This window comes from Pleurodeles waltl, chromosome 9 (genome assembly GCF_031143425.1).
Source record: "Pleurodeles waltl isolate 20211129_DDA chromosome 9, aPleWal1.hap1.20221129, whole genome shotgun sequence".
Classification (NCBI taxonomy): Eukaryota; Metazoa; Chordata; class Amphibia; order Caudata; family Salamandridae; genus Pleurodeles; species Pleurodeles waltl.
In genome coordinates, this window is record NC_090448.1 from 1027733929 (window position 1) to 1027756484 (window position 22556).

Sequence of the window (22556 nt, forward strand, 5' to 3'; positions counted from 1 at the left end):
CCATGTCAGGGAGGGATAACTGTTTGGGGAAGCAATGCTTTTGCACAAACGCAAAACCCAAATGTGCAGTAAGTTAAAACCCCCAATGTGAAGCATCCATTTCATGCACAATCCAAAACTCACTGTACCAAAACTCAGTTGAAGGACAAACGAGACAACATTAGGGGTTCAAGTATTTAGTTACGATCAGGAAGCTCAGGGTTTCTGTACGTGTTCTGTCAATATGATATCCTCACTAGAGTCCACCATACAGGGTGCCTGCAGGAGCCTAGGCGCCACTCTGCTACTGATCCTCCAGTACGGAGTTGGTTGGCCACACCCTAAGGGGAGGGCAGTTTGAAGAGGGGGGGCAAAGCAAGTCCCCAACATGTGCTTAAAAACAGAGACCCAGGTCGGTGCCCTCACTAGTCAAATGATACAGGTTCCAATCACCAAGTCAGGGGTGCGAAGTGTCTTTATGACATGTAGTCTTAACAGCAATGGTGGCCTCCAGCTAAACGGTTGCCCCCTTTTTGACTTCAAAATGATGCTGTCTTCCTGTGTCAGGAGGCAGGTTTCCCATGTGCTTGGGTTAGTGAAGACCCTATAATTTCCACAGCACACGCACAAAATCTGACAGATTGTAAAACACCACATGGCGTTAAGTCTGTAGAGAGAGTTCACCAGAACAAAGAGATGTCCTTGTTCATTATCATCATTTAGGCACATTTCAGTGAGTTCTTGGCCTTGCACCGACCCTCTTTATACCAATATTTTGCTTCCTCCTTTCCCTCAAGGTTTTCCAAGTCTGGGAAAGATGTGGTCTGAGGGAGAGGGGGGTGCCAGGGAAAGGGAGTCCGAAAAGATCCATCACAATTCCTAGTGAGGATAGAATGCAGAAATAAGCGCACCCAATGTCATCCCCAGAAATCAGCCAACAAGCAAGAACTTACACTGACCGTCGGGAGGAAGCAATAGTCCAAATCTCGGACACTGCAATATCTCAGGCACAAGGGGGAGTGGAACACCTCTCTGACCCCCTCCAGTTCACAACAATTAGGATAACAGATCATGTGAAGATCTAAGGAAGAACTCAAAGACCAATAAAAAGAAGACCAAAGACCGATAAAAAGACACCCAAAGCTAGCCCAAAAGAAGTCTCCAGGAAAAGGGTGTAGTCAAAACACCTGGTGCCACTAGGCAAAGTCATGTTGTACACCACATGCCAGGACTAGAGGGGTATACATGTGACCTCAGGGCACGTTGCAATCGATAAAACACATTCAGTTGTGAAATGCCCCCCACTTTATACATCACTCCACGCATGAGTAGGTCTAAGGACACCACCCACACTGATGACACCCCCATGCACACACTAGGATACTGGGGGGCTGGCAGTGTCCCCACTGTGTCCTTGCCAAGCCTGGGACATAGTGAGTGAACAGAGCAGTCATTTTAAGTGCATGTACTGGACACTGGTCAAACACAAGTACCCCAGCTACTTGATGGCCACTCTGCACCTTGGGTTATTTGCTTTCAAACAGCTCAGGATGATAAATCCAAACTGGTATCAGTATTGGATTTAACAAGAAAAGTACCCAGGGGTCACCTTAGAAGTGCCCCCTGTAAAAGCTAACCTAACTGACATAGTTGCCGACTGGTTCCATTCGGCCTGCCACTTCCAGACAGCCAATATATAAACCTGGGGGAGAGCTAAGGATCTCTGTTTTGTTAAACAATACCCTTCCTGGGTGCAGGAGCTAACCCCCCTCCCTCAGGAATGTGCAATCTCCTGGCGGTGAGCTTCAAAGGGCTACCACCCTTGAAACTTGAGATCCAGGCCTGCTGCTAGCATATCACTTCCCCCTTTGTCAACCCCAACTTTTGGTGGGAGAAAAGGTGGGAAACCACACAAAGGGTAGGAGGAGGGCTCTCACTGAGCATGCACCACCCCAAGGAGCTTGCAGGTGAAGTGGGCCCCTCATTTCATTTTCCTTCATGTTGGATGACAGAAAAATATCCAATAAGGTTTAGGGAAGTGACCCTTCCCACTGGAAGTAGTCACTGTAGTGGGTGTAGCCACCCAAGGGTAAGTGTCCCACTGGACACTACCAGGTTCCCCCTAAAATGCCCATTAAATTGAGTATTTACTGGGCTCCCCTAGACCAAGAAATTAGATTCATCTGGAAGAAAAGAAGAACCAGACAGGACGAGAACAGTGGACCTGCTGCACAATAAGAGGCTCCAAGACCCCTGCTTGCTGCCCCAGAGTACCAATAATCGCCGCTGCGGAGGAGGTGGCCACTGGACTGATCTCAAAAAGCCCCAAGGACCTCCAGACTTTGCAAATAGCCTGAGATCTCCCTCCTGAGTAGAGGCACCACTCAAGAAACTAAAGAAACCTACAAGGAACTAGCAAACCGGTGAGGGTCATTTCACCAACCTGACAATATCTCCACAACCAGAAGGTGCAGCCAGACTTGATGAGACACCAATGACAGTCCAGATGATTCCTGCAAGTGTGCCAACATTGGTGGCACAGCACCCTCCCATGGCCCAGTTGTGCCAATACCCCAGGTACTGGTCAGTTCATGTTGGACAACCTCAAAAACAGCACACCCAGAGCTGCAACTTGACCAGGTGGAAGCCCCATTTGAGGGACTTCACTGACACCCTGGACCTCCCACCATAGCACCCACGACATTCTGCAAGGCCCACGGAAGAAGGCTTACTTCCAGCTCCAAAGTGTCCCTTTGGTGCACAGCATCCAAGACCTTCAACTCACCCTGCATCCGGCTCCCCTTAGCCCTGCATCACGGGATCTGCTGTGTGCCACGAGTCCCCAACCCCTTTTCGACCTCAACAGCCCAAGGGGACCCCAAGGCATCATCTTTAAATCTGCAAACTAGCTCCTTTTCCAAGTGGCCCCTCCAGGTAGCCCTGTGCCTGTGCCAAGAGCCTTTCCAACGCTGCTCCCACCAGAAACCGGCAGCAACCCAAAGCTCTCAAGCTGGCACAGTGTGCCAAACAACTACTTCGACTACCCTGCAAAAGAATAGACTGGTAACTCAACTGTACAATTTGAAATGCATTTTTAAAGTAACGGCCTATACATTCCTATGGTGCGTAATTAGGAACAGAAAGACTAACTTTATTCAAACTTTAAAAAGTCATACCTCAAAAAGTACTTAATGTATCTTAAAGATCTTGTTCTTAAAATGTATAAAAAAGTCCGAACTATTTTTATAAGTTCTGGTCTCGAATTATTCTTTGAGTGTGTGTGGTTCATGATTGGATTTGTGAGTACAGCAAGTACTTAAAACATCTCCTCGATTAGCCTAACTGCTCGACCAACTACTTTAAAAATTGGAGCATTAGGTGGTCTAATTTTTACCTCTGGAAACCAACGTGTGGCTTCCTGGACCCCCTGCACAGTGTGCCTTGTTTTGTACACTACATATAGGGCCAGTCTCCTACAGATAGCCCCTCCACCCTTCCTACCCAGAGAGACCCATTCAGTTTGCAGATGAATGCAGATGTGACAGAGTATCCTCTGTTTATGACTGTCTGGGTAGAATGCAAAAGGGGAACTGTCAACCAGCATAGCACAGACGTGGATTGGAGACAGGCCGTAAGGTACAGAAGGCAGTGAGTATAGAGAAATGCCCACTTTCTAAAAGAGGTATTTCTAAAATAGTAATATTAAATCCAACATCACCAGTAAGTAGGATTTTCCAATACCATTCTGGCCATACTAAACATGACAGTGTTACTCCTTTCAGATCAGAACCTATCACTTAAAAATGTATCAGGGCAGTTCTAATGCTGGCCTATGAAAGGGGCAGGCCTCACAGTAGTGAGAAACATATTTGTGAGTTTTTCACTACAAGGACATGTAAAACACATATACACACACACTAGTTTATATGAGAGGATATAATAATAATAATGGTTTTTATATATCCATAATCAATGCTAAGTTTCTTTTGTTGTTGTTTATTTCTTGAACTTTTCATTGAACATCCAATTTTGCATATACACAGATAAGAAGATCCAAAAAATGTGCAGAGCTTCCGAACTCACAGAAATGTGGAAAACCAACAGCCAATACGTGTTTTGAGACACAGGCCCTCAATCCGACCCTGGCGGTTTCAAACCGCCAGGGTGGAGGGCAGAGGAAGCACCGCCAACAGGCTGGCGGTGCTTTCCGGGCCATTCTGACCGCGGCGGTAAAGCCGCGGTCAGAAAAGGGGAACCGGCCGTTTCCCGCCGGTTTTCCCGCCGGTTTTCCCCTGGCCCAGGGAATCCTCCATGGCGGCGCTGCTTGCAGCGCCGCCATGGGGATTCCGACCCCCTTCCCGCCAGCCTGTTCCTGGTGGTTTACACCGCCAGGAAGAGGCTGGCGGGAACGGGTGTTGTGGGGCCCCTGGGGGCCCCTGCACTGCCCATGCCACTGGCATGGGCAGTGCAGGGGCCCCCTAACAGGGCCCCACAAAGATTTTCAGTGTCTGCTTTGCAGACACTGAAAATCACGACGGGTGCCACTGCACCCGTCGCACCCCTGCAAATCCGCCGGCTCCATTCGGAGCCGGCTTCCTCTTTGCAGGGGCTTTCCCGCTGGGCCGGCGGGCGATCTTTTGGAGATCGCCCGCCGGCCCAGAGGGAAAGTTGTAATGACCCCCGCGGTCATTTGACCACGGTGCGGTCTTTTGGAGGTTTCCGCCCGGCGGGCGGCGCCCGCCGCACGCCAGGGTCGGAATGACCCCCACAGTCTCTTCTTCAAGGCTTAAAATTATAGTTGATCCAAATGCCCAATATACCACTACAGAGTTCCACTTATCTGTTAATTTTCCCTGTGATATGGTTAACCTTTAAAGAAGAAGGTAAATTCAAGACTCTCACTAGTCCATTACACAGATCTCTCATAACCTGTCCATCATTACAATCCATGATAAGGATAATCTGGTCCAAAAAGTGCTACTGCTGTATCCCATCAATGCGAAACCCACGTACGTACATGTTCTGCCTTTTACTTACATAGCACCGTGTCCTATGGGTTACCTAGGGCCTACCTTAGGGGTGACTTATATGGAGAAAAAGGGTAGTATAAGGCTTGGCAAGTAGTTTTAAATGCCAAGTCGAAGTGGAAGTGAAACTGCAAACACAGGCCTGAGACATGGTTAAGTGGCTACTAATGGGGGTGGCACAATCAACGCTGCAGGCCCACTGGTACCATTTAATTTACAGGCCCTGGGCACATGTAGGGCACTTTACTAGGGCCTTACAAGTAAACTAAATATGCCAATTGGGTATGGGCCAATGTTACCATGTTTTTAGGGAGAGAGCACATGCACTTTAGCACTGGTTAGCAGTGTTAAAGTGTCCAGAGTCCTAAAGCCAACAAAAATGAGGTCAGAAAAAGAGGAGGAGGAAGGCAAAAAGTTTTGGGAGACCCTTCAGAGAGGGACATTTTCCAACACAGACCTTTTCAGTGACCACATCAGTAATCACAACAGGATCATCTGCACTGTCACCTTTAATCTGAAACTGTACCACATTCACAATACCAACAGGATCAAGAACCTTTTTAAACTGTTGAAAAATAAGAAACCCCCAATCACAAGAGGACTACAGTCATCTTCTTGGATTCATCTCAAGGCCAGAAATGCTAAATAGGTTATGTATTGTTACACATTTGTATACCCTCTGTTTATCATTGGTGCAGCTGTGTCCATTCATTGCAAAGGAACTGCGCAGTCAAAAGGAGTCTACCCAGAAATTGTCACGACCCTTGTGTAGGGACCTTTCCCAAGTCATCTGTAATTATACGGCACCCAACACCAGCATTTCACACACACTAAACAGCTATCTCTTACACAACACATGGTATCAGCACATGGGTTCAAAGACATCAGCCAGGTCATGTTACGTCTGTTCACTGATACGGCATGCAGTAGGTACAGACAGGCTTTACTTGTCCCAAAAGGCAGGCCTTGAAAAAAATGCCTTTTCCATCTATATCTATGTAGGATTAGGGCCAAGATACAATCCCACAGAGTAGAACCCCAGAGTGACAATGAATTAACCTGACATGAGACCAATTCCACATCAGTCTACCTTCTCACTGAGCCTAGTGAGATCTAAACCAAGCTAGATGGGATGCCCAGGAAGGGCATCATTAGGGAGGATACTGTTTGGCCTTGAGACTTTCAGGAAAAAAGAGATTCTTAGAGGAAGCAAAACCATAAAACCAGTGCACAAACACATCTGCTTCCATCTGTGGTCCTAGGGTGGCCCTTCGCGTGTCTGAGGCAGGCCTAGGCAGAATGCTCAGAGTTGCACTAAGCGGAACTCTGCAGATTGGAAAAAGAACTCAGCCCTGCTATGCAAAGTTCTGCGGGAAAATGGAGTTCCTTGTCGTGCCCATTTGTGTGCGTTATACGTCAAACGCAATGCAAAGTACATACTTGCGTTCAAAATCACACACGAACGGCACCATGCGCTTCCCATCTTGTTTTTCACTCTGTTTATGGCCCTGGGCCGGTCTTTTCATCCCTTAATAATCTTTTCAATCCTCAACCCTCCTAATTTATCTAATTTCCTTTGTATTTATTATATTAGTGGTCTTTTATGTCTATGTATTTTTACCTTTTTTATTTTGTATGTGCTTTTAGTGACTTTCCTATTTTTGAATTAGTTTTCCCTTCACTTCTCAAGTTATTCCTTCCTTCCTTCTTTCTTTCCTTCCTTCCTTCCTTCCTTCCTTCCTTCCTTCCTTCCTTCCTTCCTTCCTTCCTTCCTTCCTTCCTTCCTTCCTTCCTTCCCTTTCATCTGTTTCCTTTCTTCACCCTACCACCCAGTGCCATGGTAGAGCAGGGTGGCGCCAGAGAACAAGAAAGCTACAGCGCCAGGCCCACTGGACAGCCAGCAGCAGCCACTTACCTTGTGGGTGGTGGCCCAGCCAAGGGGTGCAGCCCCAACTCATCTTTTGTGAGGAAGAGGTGGCAGCAGTGGTTTTACAATTGCAGCGCCACCTCCCCTCCAAACTGGAAGCAGGTGCAGGCCAGGGAGTGTTTATCCCCTAATAAAGTGTTGGCTTCATTGGTCTAGGGTGCACAGATGGGTCTGAGGCACCATCCAGGTCCAGCGCACCACCCAGCAGCTGATACACCACTGGGTGGATATCATCGACCGCGAGCAGGAGCTGCTTGACCTGCTAGGCATGGAGGTTTTGGGGCTCGGTGAGTATTAACTATATCATTGTTATACAATACTATTTTTTTTTCTCAATAGCACGCTGCTCACATTCAGAGGTAAGTTATGTTTAGTTCACGTATTATGTGATCCATTCAGAGCTAGGAAAGTGAACAGTGCTACATTTATTTAAGAGGCCATTGCAATGAAGACACCTTCTGTCCCCCTGTCACCATAGTGTTTTAGTGATGTCAATTAGTTAGCATTCTCTGTTACTTTCTTTATGTAGCTCATACAGTCTGAAACTATTTCATACAGTGATGTGTAGTACTAGCATGCATGTATGCATTGCAAAAAAAGGGAGACTGAGTTGGTCGGAGTTGAGAAATGAGAATAGAATAAAAGATCATTCATTGTAAATGTGGTATTTGTTAAGGACATTTTAAATAGGGATTTTAGAAGCTTAGACACCCGAATGATAGACGATTATACTAGTACCGTATGTGATCTGATTTAAGTACAGTGTTATTGCATTTGACTATTATATAATAATTTGGTGGGGGTTAACTGTACCACTAATCTATTTTCTTTTTATTTTCCTTATTTCTTACATCAGCACACAAGGGCAGGAATACGGGCACCACAGAAACAGGTCCGGCAGGAGCTGGGGAGATGCCAACCAACAGTGCCAACACTGAGGGCCCTGCTCATTCCAGTAAGTTCTATTATTTAATATTATTATCATTTCCCTAACTTTTAACTCTGCCCACCATTACAATACTTTCAATTTGTCTTGTTTCATTTTTTATGTCTCCTTTCTTCCCAGCCCCCATCTTTTTTTTTGTTTAATTCATGTTATACCTGCATTATCTTTTTTTCTGTCTTTCATTGATCATTTTTATTCCACCCCTTCCTGGTGCTTCAGTGATTAAGAGTCATCATCATCATAGGCTATAGCTCTCCCCCTCCATTACTCAAAGGTTTTGGTTGGCATGACTACATGGCTTTTTGAACATTGTGAACCAACAAAATGCCCAGAATGATATTTTTGATAGAAGATACTGCAATGCTAACTGAACTGTAATGATGTACCTCTGGTGCATTTTTCTGAGTAAAAAATTAAGGGGATATGTACCTGGCATCTAAAAACTGTCTAATGTTTTATTCTAGCCACACTGACCACCAGTGGAGCTGGCTCAAGTTCTGCTGAAGCACCAGATGAAGCAGGGGGAGAAACAGTGGCAGGAACTTGTGGTGGTAAGTCACATTGCTTGCTTATTGACCATTACTATTCCTCACTAGCTACAAGGGCATCACCGTGATCATGAACCTTCTGCGTTACAGATACAGTGGTGGCTAGGTTCCTTGTGGCCTCTGTATCTTCAACTCAGCAAAAGCACACATAATGTATGCTAAAAAATAAAAGATGGCTTTATGAAAATGGGAAAAAGAGAAAGGTTAAAAGAAAGGATTGTTTAAATGAATGAATGAAAAGGATGCATGGGCGGGTGAAAGGATGCGTGGGTGAGTATTGGGTAAATGGTAGGGTTGGGCTGTGAGCTCCACTCTGCTGGCAAAGGTAACAGAGTTTTTTGCACTCTGCTTGGAGAATGACATTCAACCAGAACTCTGCTAGCCCTGCCAGCAGAGTGGAGCTTACAGCGTGCGCACTGCAACCCAGTTATGGCTCACACAACACAAGTGCAGACAGTCTGCACTTGTGCTGTGTGGTCCATAACTGGGCTGCAGTGTGCACTCTCGGTCCGACGTCATCAGCATGGAGCTGCTGCCAGTGCCAGCTCCGGATCCAGGCCTCCTTCCACCAGCAGCCTGGGATCAGGGGGCAGGGGAAGGCAAAGAGCCTGGCTGCTGGCAACGAGGACCCACTGGGGGGACCGAGTTAAATCCTAGTTTTTTTTCTTCTGTGGACGCTGTGCACAAGAGGCCTGAAACTGCAGTTTTTGCTGCCTATGGCCGTATCCTGGATGTGCCCGATCTCAGCAGCACTAAGCAGGGTCAGGCCTTGTTAACCAGGTCCAACCCTATTTGCGTTTCCAAAATTGGGCGCATTCAGGACAGGGTGAAACTAGGGCAGGTGGCAGTGGCACTCTGCCGCTCACGGAACTCCACCTCCATGGAATTCCACAGAGTTTTTCATCAACTCCGCAGAATTCTGCAGAGTGGAACTCAGTGACCTCCACCCACCCCTAGAAAATGAATGGATGAGTGAAGGGTTGATTGAGCAAAAAAGGTGGATAGTGGATACTGAATGGATGGACAGTGGATTGTGAATTTTAGTGAAAGACTGGATGAGAGAAAGTAATGCTTAAATCATGGTGACTGTGGGTCAATATAGTAGGAAGAATGATTACATTGTTCCTAGGATGAATAAACAAGGGAGCTCTTCTGTAGAGGGGCATGCTGCTCACATACTTTGCTTACTTTGGCCCTCATTTCAACCTTGGCGGTCGGACGAGGCCGACTGCCTAGGCTGAACCGCCAGTTGGCCGCCCATGCGGCTGGAAACCCGCCGGCTGCATTTGGACCTCCCCACTGGGCCGTAACATTGCAGCCGGCTCCTAATGGAGCCGGCAGCAATGTGGCAGTGCGCGGGTGCAGCAGCACCCGTCGCGCTTCTGACTGTCTGCCAGGTGGTATAAAGTGCTGGTTCATTTTGATCATGGTTAATCTCCCATGTTTGAGGTGAGATACTGGTCCTTCTCACTTTAACAACTGCACCAGCTGCACTGAACATACATCCAACATACGTTCAGCAGACAAGCTGGCTACAGGACAAGCCAGATACTTTATTGCCAGCCTGCTGAGCTCTGGACTTTAGTGCATCTTTAATACACCAACAGGTTTTGATCCAGATATACCTCTTTTGGGTCATTCAGATTCTCCTGGAACATCCTCTGAAGTGTCATTGGTGCTTCCACTTGGTTGACCACTTTTGCCTTTGCCTCTGCACTGGACTGAAGACCTGTCACTTGAAATCAAGCCAATGCAGAGGTTTGGGTCCAATTCTTCTGATGCTCTTGTTGCCAGTGTTCCTGTTACTGGTGTTGGCTCCTTTGAGACAAGACTGCTCTCTCTGGAAGTTGAAGGCAGCACACCAGACCTAAGGAGTGGGATTCTAAGTTCCAGTCATTCTTCTTTCAGATCTCTGACTTGAGCAACAATCAACTTCTTTTAACTTGAAACATCCCCTTCAGAAAAGGGAGTAAAGAGGAATTTTTTTTTTGTAGTGTGTATCAAGTAGGGTGGCACAGATGTACTCTTTGGACTTGATGATATAATTTTGCGACCTTGCATTACAAGTCAAGCAATAGCTTTGGCTCTTAACCAAGCCTTTCAGACACCTTCCTTAGCTGATCCTGTAGCAGATGAAACAGCAGGATTGCTTGGCCCATTGCACTGTCTTCCTTGCTAACTTCCCTTGTGAAAACCTCAAAAGGGAGAAGCCTCTATGTCAGGCATTTGGCTAGGCCCCATTTGTCCACATCCATGGTCACAGCTTTCCCAATAGCATCCCATCCTCTTGTAATGACATGGTCATTGATCTTTCTGTCCTGCTCAATCAGATGTTGCAACATATAACAGGTTGAGTTCCAGCGTGTTGGCACCTCCTGTATCAGGGCTTTAACAGGTACTCTGTTACCACACTGAATAATCTGCAACTGTATCCCAGCTTTGGCTGAAAAGAGTGCAGATTCGGCTGAGGCGGTCAGTATGTTGCTGACTATGGCTCTCATCATGACTTTGGCGGTAAATGCCATTTACTGCCACGCTGACGGCCGCCAACTTACTGCGGCGACGGCAGATATCAGTTCACCATATTATGACACACACACACCAATCCGACAGAATACAGCCACACACACAAATCTGCCAGACCAAAGGTCAGTGATAAACTGGCAGTATCAAAACCCACACCGTTACGCCAGCTGAACAACACCTACCACATTACGACTCACGAATCACCACAGTGGACATTCAATGGCGGTAAACCATTGGCGGTACATACCGCCGCGCTCACAGTGGACACCCACAAACAAAACAACATGACATAAGGCCAATTCAAACAACACACACCTGACACCCATACACACACCACACCCACACCACTATAAAACAGACCAACATTACCCACAACCCTTTACGAATACAAACCATTGCCACCAGAGAGACACCAAGACCACTGACACAACTAGAGCCACACTCTACTCACACCTATACACCACTCACGCACTCCACATCACACCCCAATACATTACCCAACACACCCTCAACAACACACCTCACAGAACACCCATGGCACCACAAAGACACCACAGTTTCACAGAGAAGGAGCTAAGGGTCATGGTGGAGGAAATCATTAGGGCAGAGCCACAGCTATTTGGAGCACAGGTGCAGCAGATATCAAGAGCCAGGAGATGATGAAGAATTGTGGACAGGGTCAATGCCGTGGGACAGCACCCAAGAACTAGGGATGACATCAGGAAGAAGTGAAACGACCTATGGGGAAAGGTATGTTCCATAGCAGCATGACACCAGCTCGCTATCCAGAGGACTGGCAGTGCACCCCCACCTCCTCCCCCACAACTCACAGTATGGGAGGAGTAAGTCTTGGCAATACTTCATCCTGAGGGCCTGGCCAGAGTCGGAGGAGGACTGGACTCTGGTAAGTTAACTCTCCACTATTATCACCTCCCTACCTGCATGCCATCAAATATCCTCACCCTCACTCCCATCACTGCATAATATCCCACACATCCCACCATCACAACTCACTCATCCCAATGCCAAGCCCTGCACGCTGTACCAATGCATAGACACCCCTCACAGCCCTGCTTGGACAATCATCACTAAAGCATGCACACCATAGAGAACTAACAATCCCACCATGCACTAACATACACAAGTGAAAGCTGCCAGGGCAAATCCAACCATAGAGAGGAAGCCAGGGATGTACAATATGTCAGACATAGAAACCATAATACATCATTTACATCCCCACAGGTACCCCAGCCAATGTCAGCGGAGAGGAGGTGCCAGCACTATCCAGTACTCCAACTGAAGAGGCCCACAGTGATGACAGCAACTCTGGTCTTCAGGATCTGGATGACCTACCTGGCCCATCAGGGACCACTGGACAGCCAGTTACCCAGGCCCAGTCACACACCACCACAGAGCCTCCCTATCAGGAAACACCACCACAGCACCCACCCAGGGTACCCACACCTCTGTCCCCAGAACACATCAATCAGCAGTGTGTCCACCTCTACAGGGACCCCAGGCCACACCTCGCACACAAGACAATCAGGGACCTGGGGTCAGTGGCAGTGGGCACAGGCCACCAAGGAAACAGGGAGGACTGCTGTGTGCCAGGGGGAGGACAGGCCCAGGGAACCAACTCTCCAGGAGGCACTCACCAAGATCCTGGGAGCCTATCAACATTCCCAGGGCACGATGAGCCAGTTCCTGGACAACGTGCAGGAGAACAGGTGGCTGCAGGAGGGACAGTACCAGGGGATCAGGGAGGACTTGCAGGCCATCAACAACACCCTTATCTCCATAGCAGGTGTGCTGGCAGACATGGCCAACATTATAAGGGAGGCAGTCTCACACCAGGGGGCCCCTGCCACTAGCCAGACATCTGAACAGCCTTCCACCTCAGCTGCCGCTAGTGGCCAGGAGGCCACGCCATAGGACTCACAGGCCACCAGCGCCCCTGCAGAAGGTGAACCACCCCGCAAACGTTCCCTGAGATCCAGACAGAAGCCAGAGACACTTGCCAAGAACCCGCCAGGAAATTAGACTCTCCTGATTGTCACCCGTGTGTCCCTCACAGTCACCCTGTCCACCTTGAACTGCCATTGCTCCCCTTCCTATGTCCCCTTGGACAATGCACCTGTGCAACAAACAGACTGGAACAATACCCTGGACTTTCCTCCATCATCACCCTATTCTATTGTACTTTTACCCTATATTTTAGCACTTCAATAAATACCCTTTGAAAAAAATCCATTTTGAGTATGTCATGTATATCAAATATGTATTTATTGAAACAGGTGCAAACAATGCAAATTAGCTGTACAGAGAATGAGCATAGATTAACGAGCTGTTGCTGACTGTAGTGATCACACCAGGAGCATATGTCAGGTCAGCAACATCTGCAAAAGGAATTGCCAAAGGGCATAGAAGTGGTAAATGTCAGCATGCCATTGCTTCACAGATTACAACCAAAGTCATTGAAATGTAAACTAACACTGCCCTACCTGTGTATCATTGGAAGTATTGATGTTCTGTTGTCCTCATCCTCATCCTCTGCCTCATCATACTCAATGTCCACAGGGTCTACTGCTGCCACATAGACAACTCCAGTCTTCTGCTCCTGCAGAAATGGGACATGGCATCTGAGGGCCATGTTATGCAACATGCAGCATGCCACTACTATCTGGCAGACCTTCTTGGGTAAGTAGCACAGGGATCCACCTGTTAGATGGAGGCACTGGAACCTGGCCTTCAGGAGGCCAAAGGTCCTTTCAATTATCCTTCTGGTTCGCCCATGTGCCTCATTATAACTTTCTTCTGCCCTTGTCCCGGCATTCCTCACAGGGGTCAGCAGCCATGATAGGTTTGGGTAACCAGAGTCACCTGCAAATACTGAGGGACAACATTTAGCCACACACTATCCTATATGGCTAACACCATAGACATACACCAGCAAATACTGGGTGGAAAACAGGGCTCACCTATTAGACACACCCTGTGCCTCTGTAGTTACCCCATCACATTTGGGATGCTGCTATTACTCAGGACAAAGGCATCATGCACGGACCCAGGATACTTAGCATTGACGTGGAAAATGCACTGGTCTGCCAAGCACACCATCTGAACATTAATGGAGTGGAAACTCTTACAATTCCTGAACACCTGTTCATTCTGCCGGGGGGGGGGACAAATGCAATATGTGTTCCATCAATTGTCCCAATTATGTTGGGGATATGTCCCATTGCATAAACTGTGGCCAAATCCTCACCCTTGGGGAAAACAATGTAGCTGCACATGTGTTTTATCAGGGCAGACAACACTCTTGTCAGCACTATTGAGAACATTGGCTGTGGCATTCCTGCTGCCAAGCCTACTGTGATTTGGAAAGAACCAGTTGCCAGGAAATGGAGTACTGATAGCACTTGCACAAGAAGGGGGATCCCAGTTGGGTGACGGACAGCAGATATCAGGCCAGGCTCTAATTGGGCACAGAGCCCTGTGATTGTGGCCCTGTCAGTTCTATAGGTGAGGTTAATGTAACTGTCCTCCAGTGTTTCCAAGTTCACCAGGGGTCTGTACAAGGGATGTATGTCTTCTTCTCCTATTCATCCGCAGCAGAAGGACTCTAAGGGACAGAAGAGTGAGGAGCTGGTCACAAACTAAACTATGGAGCTACAACAGTAGTTTGCATCCTGTAAACATGTCATTGGTCAGGGTGATGTGTCCAGTATTGTGTTAATATCTCTTGTGACACAGCATTATTCCAGAGGCCTGCCCTACACCCCCTGAAATGGCGTCCGCCTATCCTGTGTGGAGGGACAGGTGGAAGTGAGGTGATTGTACTGACGTTGTACGCCATTGTGGGAGGCAGTCGGGAACTCCTGTGCAACTCCTCATTGATTAACATTGGGCCCTATGGGGTACAGTGGCCAATGGTGATCTATGCCGGCGGTGACCGAATTACCGCTGCTGACGTGACTGCCATTTTCTTTCTGATTCTTCACTTGCTACCTGACCTTCCATAGGCGAGGACCTACACTGCATGTGCTGCAGTGACCTGTGTCTGGAGCCTTATGTGGCCAGTGTGACCGGGGAAAGGGCACCAGCCTTCACTTCGGAGGAGTTGGAGAGACTGGTAGATGAGGTCCTACCCCAGTACGGACTGTTGTATGGACCTCCAGACCAACAGGTGAGTACACTGTGGGCACAATGCATGTGGCATGGATGCATGGAGTTGTGTGTGTAAAGGCCTTGTTTAAGGGGGGTGGGTGGATGTTCTCTTGGCAGCGTACAGGTTGTGTGCTGGGCCATGTGTGTGCCAATGGTGATGCAAACGGGTATGGTGGGCCATATGTGTAACAGGCTGGACTCGTTGTCTATTGATATTTCCCTGTGTGTATTGCCTCTGCAGGTCAGCACCCATCAAAAGAAAAGTATATGGCGTGCCATCGCCAAGGAGGTGCGGACCCTGGGGGTCTATGGCAGGTGGAGCACCCACTGTCGCAAACGGTGGGAGGACCTAAGACGCCGGGCACGGAAGACGACAGAGGCCCAGCTGGGGATGGCCTCCCAAAGAGGAAGGGGTGCCCGTCAAAACTTGAGCCCCCTGATGGCCCGCATACTGGTGGTGGCCTATCCAGAGCTGGATGGGCGCTTGAGGGCATCAAAGCATCCACAAGGGAGTGAGTACAGTGTGCGTTACAACTATGATTGTTAGGTGGCATAGGAACCTGGTAGTGGCTGTCAGTTAGTGGGTGCCGCTCAATGCCAGCTCAGAGAAGAGCGCCCATCATTACAACTTACGCATGGTAGGGTGGTATCCGGGTGGTGGATGTGTGTCAGTGGGTGCCCCTAGTCCAGGCCTGACATTGCAGCGTAGTTCTCCTGGTGGCTAGGGTTCTGAAGGGATAATCCTGCTCCCTAGCTTGTAGGCATCCACTGCTGGTCAGGGCTGTGTGAGTCCCAGGTGTGCTGCATATGCCGGTGTGTGCCCCTCCCCAAGTCTTGGTGGTTAGCAATATCACTGGTAGTGCAATGTATAGCGTGTAGGCCTCTTTCCTGTGTGTGAGTGTGCTGTGTATGACAACTGTGGTGTTGGAGCAGCCATTGACCCAGTGTGTCCTTTGTCTCTTCCCCCCTTTCTTGTTGTGTCATCCTGTCCTTATGTGCATTTGCATCATCCAGCGGAGGAGTAGAGGCACTGGCGACGGAGGGAGCTGCATCCCACAGGACCCAGGAGGCAGAGTCCACCTACTGTGAGGCCACTAGTGGGACGGAGGGCGCGGGGAGCACCACGGCGGAGACTGGAGGGGACACTTCAGACACAGATACCTCCTCCGATGGAAGCTCCCTGGTGGTGGCGGACACTTCTGTGACCAACCCAGCTACAGGTACATCCGCCACCCGCCGTACCAGCACCGCCCTCCCAGCAGCCCCTCATTGAGTTGCCTGTGCCTGCTCACCCAGGAGGGTGGGCATCTCCTTCACCCCAGGCACCTTAGGCCCTGCCCCAGTGAGCCCTGCTGCCCTGAGTGAGGAGGCTATTGACCTCCTGAGATCCATCTCTGTAGGGCAGTCAACCATTGTGAATGCCATCCAGGGGCTGGCAGCACAGATGCAATAATCTAATGCATTCTTGGAGGGCATTCATACTGGATTGGCGGCTCATACTGGATTCAGGCTCTGGCCTCCTCTCTGATGGCAGCCATTGTCCCTGTTTCTACCATCCCCCCTCCAACTTCCACTGCCCAGTCCCATTCTGCTCAACCCCAACCCATCCCAGGCACACATACAGACGAGCAGGCACACAAGACAAAACCGAAGAGTGCCACAGGCAAACACAAGCACCACACTTCATCCCATAGGCACTCACACAAACACCATCCAGTTGCAGACACAACAACATCAACTCTTTTCACTGTCTCCCCCTCTTCCTCCTCTTCCTCCTCCCACCTAGTTACATCCACACTCACACTTGCATGCACTACATTATCATCCACTACCAGCATCATCACCACACCAGGCAGAACACACACCCCACAGGCAAACACCTCAACAACATCCATGCACACATCCCCTATGTCCTCTCCCACTGTGTCTGTCCCCCCTCCTAAAGTACACAAACACAAGCACTCAGACACCCAACAGCCATCCACCTCACAACAGCATACCACCCATGCACCTGCACCCAAATCCAGCAGACAGACACCTCCAACAACCACTCCCTCATCCTCCACTCCCTCTTCCTACCCAAATGTCCCTACAAACTGTTCCTATCCACCATTGACTTCTTCCCTACCCCTACCCCCATCCTGCACGTATGGCCAGGGTATCATGAACCCAGACAAGCACCTCAGCCACACAGTCCACGGGCCCAGTTCCATCCGCACCCACTCATGGTGGAAAGGGATCCAGGCCACATTTACTGAAGGGGAAGGAGCCTGCACCAGCCAACCTAAAGGGGAAGGAGCCTACCCCAGCAGGCAAGAAGGGCAAGGACCCTGCACCTGCCACCCGAAAGGCTAAGGAGCCTGCACCAGCAGGCAAGAAGGGCAAGGAGCCCATGGTTGTGCATCCATCCGAGGGTGCAGGGGATGTGCAGGAGCCTCCCACCACCAGCAGCACCACCACAGTGCATCCGTCTGAGGGTGCAGGGGATGTGCACTAGCCTCCCACCACCAGCAGCACCACCACAGTGCATCCATCTGAGGGTGCAGGGGATGGGGATGAGCATCCCACCACCACCAGCACCACCACAGTGCATCCGTCCGAGGGTACACGGGATGTGCAGGAGCCTCCCACCACCAGCAGCACCATCACAGTGCAGCCACACTGCCGGCAGATGCAATATAATCCTGCCTCCATGGGCTGCTGTGCGGCCTGTCCACTCCAGAACAAGTGGGCAAGACACCCATTCGAGAGACTTTGGCCTTGCACTCCCCAGGGCCAAGCAAAGGGCATGTTGTCCCCTCCAGAACCAGTGGAAAAGACACCCACTAGAGAGACTATGGGCCATCACTGCCCAGGACCAAGCACAGGGAATGTTGCCCCCCCCAGAACCAGTTGGTAAGACACCCACTCGAGAGACTGTGGCCTTGCACTCCCCAGGACCAAGCACAGGGCATGTTGCCCCCTCCAGAACCAGTGGGCAAGACACCCACTCAAGAGACTGTGGCCTTGCACTCCCCAGGACCAAGCACCAGTGGTCTATTTTCAGCTCCTGGCTGAGGTGCCCCCTCATCCCCCTGGAGTGCCTGCCTATTTACCAACGGATGCCCCTGCAGTGTTCTCTCTGTGTTGATGCAGGTGACAAGTGGGGCCTTGGACTTTGGCCTGTGGCCTTGTGGCCCACGCAAAATGAGGACTGGGCTGTGTCCCTTGTTCTATAAATTTTTATATATCTGTTATATTGCCTAAATCATCATTTCTACTGTGTTGATCTAAAATCATTTTGTCCTTGCATTTTTCAGCTGATTTAGGGGGATTAACTTGTTTTCTTGTGCAGCTGGTTGTGTGTATGGTACGTATGTGTGGGGTGTATATGTGCATGTGTGCGTCACTCTTGTTTTCCTCCCCCCTCCCTTCTGTGCTAGGCGGCTGTACTCACTGTCGTTGTCTTCGCCGGCATTGGTTTTCGTGGTGGAGCAGAACGTAGAATATAATCGGAAAAACTTTCATTTTGGGTTCCATTGTGGCGTGGTTCTTTCCTGTGTCTCCAATGGTGAGTCCTCTCACTTCTAAGGTCTGTTCCCGCCAGGCTTTTGATGTTGTTGGTACCGCCCCGGAAAAGGTGGCGGATCATGTTGTTGTAATATGGTGGGCAGAACCTTGTCTTCCGCCTGGTTGTAGGCGGCTACATCCGTGGTGCCTGTTGTTTCCACCTTGGCAGTCGGTGTGGGACATTGGCTGTATTTCGTATATCTTTCCACCGTGGTCATAATTTGATGGTAGTTACAGCCAGCCTGTTGGCGATATTACCGCCACTTTATCACCAACCGGCAGGGTCGTATTGAGGGCCTATTTCTTCTTTATTAAGAAATATTTGCACAACCAGATTGATGTAGTAAGCCAAGCACAGGAACCTGAAATAGCCGCGATCTGCCATGTCCTTTTCTATGTTACTGCCATTGTCTGTGACATCAAATCCAATTCCTAAACCTCTGGGCCGCAGCCATTTAGACACCTTGTTATTACATTTTTCCAAGATGTTTGCAGCTGTGTGTGATTTTTCCATGGTGAACATGGCTACTCTTGTAAACTTTCTTTAGGGCCAAGACCTGTAGATAGCTTTTGATTTACCCCCACAAAAGAGATCCAGTGTGCAGTGATGCACATTTAATCAGCCGCCTGACATTGAGACCACATGTCTGTCAAGTGGATAGTGTGGACAAGACTTTGCTTCAAAGCTTGTCAACCAGTTGCAGCACACCATGATGCAGTGCTGGAACAGCAACTCTGTCAAAATTGGTCTAACTTGGAACCTTCCATTTTGGGCAGATGGCTGCCACATACTCTGAGAATCCTACTCCTTCCATAAAATGAAAAGGGAGGAGATCCAATGCTAACATTTTTGCCAGCTTTCCATTGTACAAACATGACATTGGGTGGTTGCGGTTGTAGGGCCTCTTCTCCCTAAACATGCCTGTTTTGTGCCCTGGATTTACTTATTTTGAGATGTAGGTGGTGATAGTCTCAATGTGCATTGTGGTGCAGTCACCGTATAGGTGGTGTCCCCATCTGACTCTGAGTGTTCCTGTGCCATTGGGAGGTAACTGAAGTGGGTAATTCTGGTGCACTGCTGGGGAAAGGGCTGCTTTGGATGAAGAGGTCACCCTCTTCTTCCTCACCTTCCACCGTGATTTGACCAGTTGTAGCAGATGTTTCATGGCTCTCCTCAGCTTCACCAATATGACCACATTTAGGAATTGTTTTAAGGTGCGCCTCCCACTGGATTGTGTGATGCTTTTTCATATGGGTCATCTGGCTTCCAGGACCATAATGTGAACCAAGCTTACCTCGAATAATACTTGTGTGGCAAATGGAGCATATTGCAATGTTTTCCTCCTGTTTGCTAATCGTAAAAAAGTCCCAACCTGGGAGGAATACTTTATTATTGGGCCAGTGCCTGCAGAAGAACTGGAGGTAGGTGGGTGTTGAGTGCCTCTCTGCAGTGCATACTTCTACTGAGGTACGGGTTGGTGCAGGTCTCTGCTAGGGCCTTACAAATATGAGAGCTGGTGGTGTTGTCTGTGCCATATCCTTCAGAGCAGGTTGGATAGTGATGTCAGACTCCTATGTGCCAGCTTCCACAATGACTGGCTTATAGTCTTAATCCTCCTCATCATCATCTCCTTCCATGATTCTAAAGCTTTCTGGAACTTTTCTTTTCCCTTGCCTCTCCTGGCGTCTCCCAGACTCTGCTGGGGTCCACTCTATGTCCCTATCAGTGTCATCAGATGTGGTGCTTGGGGCAGATGGGGGTGTAGTACTCTTCCTTTTTCTTCCTGGAGATCTGGGAGGTATTGATTCTATTAAGGGGGTTCTTGCTCGGCAGAAGGCTCAACCGCCTATTCTGCTCCAACTTCAAGAAGATCTACTATTGGTGCTGTCCACTTAACTCTGTCTCCTGATAAAACTGGGTACTACTTTGTGAAAGGCACAGATCAAATGCAGTGGCACTGCTTGTTGGCTTTGCCATGATTGCAGTGGCTAGCTCATGGACAGACATGGTCCTGGGCTTATGTTGCAGTGGTGCTGTTTACGGGGGAGTGCTGCTCCCAGGTTCCTTCCCCGAGGCTGGTATGGCAGGCACCTGTCTCCCGAAAAAGGTTGTGGTTGGAACGTCACTGTTGTAAAGCTACTTCTTCTCACTGACCAATTTCTTAAGAGCAACTTTATTTGGGGCTATCTTAAGCTCTAAGTTGGCAGTGGCACTAAGATGCACAAGCAAAAAAGTTTGGAGGGCTGAAGTAACTGTAAGGCCTTCTCTTTGGCAGTATTGCACATGATGTGAGGTCTCTTCTATTGTGCATCTAAAAGCAATCAAGCAAAAAAAACATGTATTTAAGTTAATGAAACATGGCATTGCTGCAGATTGAAATAGTACGAACAAATGCAATCATAGAGTTGTTGTTGACTTAGGTAATAAAGACCAATTTAATCAAATTGTGTAAAGTCAAACTACACCATAACTTTTCATTTCAAATCAGGTAGTCAACATGAAGATATAGCTTTTTACTTTATCTCCATCTGTTTTGAAGGAGACACCTGGGGTATTCTGAGAGAGGTGCATGGGTAAATGGAATAATCCTTAAACAAACCTATGGCGGCAAGTTGGTCCAGGGTAAATAAAACAGTCATTAATATATGAAGTATGCTGCTGATTTGTCTGCAGTGTGATGCAGTGAGGGTATCCAGGAGGAAATGGAAATATTATACACCTAAAGAAACCAAATGCTATAGTGCGGCTATGTGCCTTTGAAGGATGGATGGATGGATGGATGGAAGAATGGATGTGGATAATTGGATGGATCAAGGCAAAATGCAGAGTTAAATAGAATGAAATAAACATTTTTAAAAAAGGAATCTAAAAAAATAAAAAATAAAAAAATACATATCAAAATAAAAACAAGAAATAAAAAAAAAATATTAAACATGAAAATAAAGATTTTACATTTAAAATAAAAATAAAAATGAAAATAAAATGACTGAAATAAAAACAACAAAAAATAAAAAATTGAAATACCCTCCTATGGCATCATATATATATATATATATATATATATATATATATACACAACATATCCACATTTTGAAAAAAAATGAAATGGACAAAATCGTCACATGATAAAACAACAACAAGGAGCAAGGTCAATAAAGAAGAACACATGCAAGCTTTGGATAACAACACACTGGCTGGATGCAGAAAAGGGCCACCAGCCACATGGTCAAACAACAGCTGTGACCAAGGAGTCATGGAGACCAAAACACACATGCAAGCCTGTGAACATAGACTACAAAAAATCACCCCCAACCATATGGCATGGAGAATAAAGACATATAGTGGACGATGGCAAACACACACACACACACACACACACTGGCCATTAGGAGGCATGGTGGTCATAGTGAAGAAAATACTAACATTAATACCGCAATGCAAAAAATGAAAATTAACTGACCTATAAAAAGTTCACAATAACAGTGAACACATCCTCTTATGCCATCACATGTAACCACACAAAATATATGTTTTGCAAAAAAAAAAGAAATGCAAAAAATAGCAACATTTTTTATTCAGTCCAATGCCATCCCTGCCCTATATGAAGTTTCAAAAACATATACCACTGAAATATTTATTTCATGCACTGACCACTACTAGAAGTGGGTCTACTGGCTAGATGGCCCTTTGGAGATCTAGGCCACATAGTAATATAATATTGGACATGTTACAAATAAGTAGAAAAGGGCAGGTGTTGAGCTGTGCAGCAATTCTTCTTTATAAAAGATGACAAATTAATGAAATGCAAAATAAATAATTAGGCCCATACTTAAACTCCAGGCCACCTACCACTATACATTTTTAAAATCAAATTAAAGTACAAGGA